A 5073-nucleotide genomic window follows, 5' to 3' on the forward strand; every position below is an offset into this window, starting at 1 on the left:
ATATTATTTTTTTTAACCTCTGATGTTATGGAAAACTAAAACAACAATTCTGATTGTTTTATTTGGTAATAATTTTCTTTTCTCCGGAATAGCACCCCAATGTCCAATTGCAATAGCAGCCAAAACACCCATGCTGCAGAATACCACAGTGCACATACCACACGTTGTGGTGTGCAACATTAAATCATGGGTCCTACCCTCTTTTTTGTGCAATAATGGGTCCTTCCAGCCATATTAAAATATAACATGCCTAACACATGATAAAGTGCTGCCTTAATGCACATGCATTAAAATAGAATTATGAGGCGAGTGATTTTCACTCAGCCTCATAATCTGAGCCGACCTGTGACAATGAAACTGTCACAGGTCGGCTCAGTAGATCGGGAAATGAGCGAACACATACCGCCGCTTGCTCACTTATCGATCTATCCCTGCAGAGAGCCGTGACTGTCACTCAAGGCTCCGTGTCGGGATTCCGCCCCCTCCCCTGTCCGACCCTCCAGCATTGACTGGCGGAATGGACGGGGGCGGGGGTGGGCACAGCTGGCTCTGCCTCTGGATACTGTTAGATAGAAAAAAACTGCGCTAGGAATCAAATAACACTCTAAGAGCAGCTGTGCTTAATAGGTGAGTACACCCAAAATAGGAAAAAAGAAAAAAGCACTTTCTCACATTTTAGGAATATTTTTTGAGTTTGAAGCGCAGTGCTATTTTCTTTTTTCCTTTTTCTGCCTTTGGATAAGCAGAGCCAGCTGTCAATCCCGCAGCTGGGTGGATCTCGACAGCAATGTCGAGATCCGTTCCAGGTGCAGCTCCTCAGTATTCCGCGAGCTGTAGCTCGCGGTATACTGAGCTTTGGGTCACGGGAGAACGCTAGTTTGTATTCTCCCGTGACCCTTAGGAGAACTATGGGGAAAAGCCCTGACCCCATAGTTCTCCTTTAATACAAAGTGCAACTTGAAGGGGTCCTCAATAAATCAGTTGCTTTGAATTAGGGCCTGTTCACATCATAGTATTGTGTTAATAAGACAATACCATGTGTTTAACACACACTATCTCATAGCAAAACTAGTGTGCATTACTGTGGTCAATGTGCCTTGTATTTGTATGGCACCCCTCCCAGCAGCTGTACATTGAGGCACAACACACAGTACCACAATACCCTGCGTTGTGGTGAAAATAAAAAATGTGCAGACCACCACGAGGTGCGTTGGGATGCCATTCAAATGGAGATATCGTGTTTTAAATCCACAGTATCGTGCGATTAAAGCAATGCTATAGTGTGAACAGGTCCATATGTAGTATGCAGAATAAAAATGTATTTTTTCTGGATTAGTGATTGAAGGTATTGAAGCCAGAGGGACTAAATGACAGCCAGTGTTTATCTAATAGTCATTACAAAATAGACCATTGGTTAAAAATGTGCAATTTTTCAGAAAGATAAAATGGTTGTAATGTGCAATGATCTGACTTGCAGTGATGTCAGCTGTTTGCCCACTGAAAACATGTAGCCATATTATCTGCGGGGAAATAACGTAAGGTGATTTGGCTGGTGCTATGAGGCATTAATTAAAGCACTGGTCCCTGCTGCTGCTTCTTGTCATGTAGCTCATCTTTCCAGAGAGCATATATTAAACTTCTACTTCCATATACCCTCAGGTGCTGTGCACCATCCCCTCTCTAGGTGCAGTGGTCAAAGGAAGCTCATCAAAGCGTGCAGGGCTCTGAAACAGTCCATAGCATTTTAATTAATCAACCTTGTCCTCAGCAGGTTTGGCTCAAAGGTCTCTTTGTAACAGAGGCAATTATTGCTCTTATCAGAAAACAATGGGATGTCACTCTGTTATTACAGGTATCCCTTTCAACTGGCCTACATAGTGATAGAGAATCGCTGATCCCTGGTGCCTCCGTGAAGTGATATGTAGAATAGAAAGTTCACCTGTTAAAGGGAACAGAAGGGGAGCTGATCAGATTTACATCAGCCAGAAGCAGGGGGTTGGGTGGAGGACACATTGCCTTTGTAAGGGTGCCTTGTCTGAAGTCAGCCAATTAGAGCAGATTATGACAGAGGGAAGTAAATTGCACTCTTAGATCTACTGAGGTTTTATTAAACAGGATAACTATTTATTAACCCGTGCTATGAATATACTCTTTGCTTTGTTGGAAAACACTGCTATCTAAACTGTGAACGCTGAGGTCCACTGAGATTAGTCATCTCATGTTTCCTCAACCTTAGCAGGGCTGAAAAACTTCACATACTTACGAGGTGAACTTTTTTAATCCCCTGCAGAGAGTAGTTAAAGGAACTGTTTACATAGGGTTACCATGACAGCTATGTACACCTGAGAGAAATAAATCAGGTGACTTGTTTGGCACCACTATAAAACTCCGAACATGGGCGCACTGATATATTTAATGTGATGCTGGACCCAACAAACAAGAAAAAAAACCTACAAAGATAAATATAAGCAATTATTGCAGTCCGAGTGCTATTCAATAATGTGAGCACGTTTGTAAATTCCTGACTTTTTCTATATAAGTTTTTTGCCATTTGTGTCCCAATAAAGAAACTTTTCTTTAATTCTAGTCCTTAAAGTGACACTAAACTCAGGAGTTAAAACATTAAAAATGCATTCGGGTGATGGACTACAATCTCAATACAAATGAGTGAATTATATGTGAGACTGTAGTCCATCACAGAAGTGATCTTGGAGCGGTGGCTACTTTACAACACACACACAGGGACCATGAGGAACAAAAGTAGCCACCCTCCAGAAGGAAGGACAGTGTCAGCACCAATTCAGAGATGATTTGAAGATCTACAGCTGAGTGATAGACAAATAAGCTACATTTTTGTTAATAGTTAAGGTGCTTGAATGCATTTTTAAGATTTCATTCCTGAATTTAGTGTCACTTTAGGATACAACAGAAAGTAGGAGAAAATCTCTCTAAAGTGAGGTTGTCATGGAACAAGTGTGCCCATTGGAAGATTTCCCATCTTTTATTGAATCCCTGTTCCACCAGGTTGAAATGTCTACATTTTCCAGGCATGTTTAGTACTAGGTAGAATAGTGTGTTAGACACACACATATATTTAGCTGTTTGCCTGAAAAAGGCAAAAAATGATACAGTCAACATAACTGTACTACAACTAAGTATAACGTATACTTTTTACTGTTCTGCCTGCCTATGGAAAAAGGTTTAGGCCTCTGGGACTTTCAGTGTTGCTTTGTAAACTCCAGCATATGTAATGAGAGACATAGTAGAGCACAAGTGCTTTCCCAAGCATGTTGAGTTCATCTGGAGACATGGTTGACTGTTATAGTATATGGTATCTTCTGGTACATATGTTGAATTGCAAAGCAACACTCAGTAGAAGAACTAAGTTATGCTACGTGAATGGGAACAAATAAAAAGCAGGTGTTAACTATATGTCTGTGAAGGTTCTGATTCATCCAGGTCATGGTATATCTGTATTATTATTATTATTATTATTATTATACAGGATTTATATAGCGCCAATAGTTTGCACAGCGCTTTACAATATAAGGAAGACATTACAGTCACAATACAATTTAAGACAAAATGGTAAGGAGGGCCCTGCCCGTGAGGGCTTACAATCTAAAAGGGAGGGGCAAGTGATACATGAGGAGGTAGCTGTGCGGGGGTGATTGTTTGTATTATTATTATACAGGATTTATATAGCGCCTAAGTCAAAGCAACTGGACTTGCTGTATTTTTCTTGAAGACGTTTCACTGCTCATCCAACCAGCTTTTTTAATTCAGAATAACTTGTACAAAAATACAAGTACATACAATACAAGAAATACACTTTAAAGTGTATGTAAAACCAATTAGTGGGAAATGGTTAATTTTTTTTTTCAATTTCTTTCCAGGAAACTTCCCTTTTCTTTCTATCCCAGTGACACAGCAGGAAGTCAAAAGGCATACATCCAAAAATGAGGGGGATAGCCCTTCTCAAACAGTTGTCACCAGGGCAGGTTTACCCACTGGAAGATATTGCCTTCCGCTCCTGTAACAACTTATACAATTTTGAGTTTACTATGTGCTTATGTTAATGAATTGGGAATATTTTATATCTTGAGCCCTAGATACTCCTTCATATTTTAAACTCAACACTCTATAATCCATTTCCCTTCCAGTAAAATAATACTGTACATCTTGTACAGCTTGGCTTAAAAAGAACACATCACATGTATGATTGGTTTGTCTTGCAGCAGAGTGAAGATAAGGAATGCCCATGAAAGCTGCACTTGCATGGAATTAATTCTTTACACTACATTCATATTAGTGTATTTCAGTGTCTATATCAAACAACCGTAATAAGTTTGTGAGGAAAAGCCTGATAGAGGACTGAATTATAGCACTTAATCCAGGAAAAAAACTCACACATTAATAACATACAGCATTAGTAGTTGGCAGGTTTAAATGATTAAGTTATTTAAAGCTAAATAATTAGATTGTTAAGTTGCTCTTATCATTATCTTGCCAGAATTATTGCTGCTTATTATGCAAAGCGCATTACATATTTAATCTTATAGTAAAAGCCTTGTATCATAATGGAATAAAAAAAAAGTAAAAAGTAAAGTGCAGTTGTGTGAGAAAGAGTAGCATAATAGCATAAAGAGCAACGATCATGTGCAATGGGTTTAGCCTTAGACAGGTACAATGACGTGCAAAAGCAAGAGGTAAGCTTCTTTTCTTTACTCTGTAGAAAGGGGTATAGTCATTACTCACTTGCATAGATATTTTAGGCCTGATTTTCTAAACCATATGTTTGAATGCTGGTTGTTGGTTAACCTCCCTGGCGGTATGATTATTCAGGATTTTAGGTACCAAAAGCGGTACATTGTTTTTCAAGCAAATATGTTGTTTTACATTGTAGGCCTGTAGTTCTTAGTAAATCCTAGGAATAACTCACCTAAATCTGTCCAAACAAGAGTCCAGTAGACATCCCAGGTATGATAAAGTTTGAAACATGAAATTAAAAAATGATAATATAATAAATTATAAATAATTATAAGAAATTATAATATAATAAATAATTATAAA

Source organism: Nanorana parkeri, unplaced genomic scaffold (assembly GCF_000935625.1).
Source record: "Nanorana parkeri isolate BGI_ZX_2015 unplaced genomic scaffold, ASM93562v1 scaffold701, whole genome shotgun sequence".
NCBI lineage: Eukaryota > Metazoa > Chordata > Amphibia > Anura > Dicroglossidae > Nanorana > Nanorana parkeri.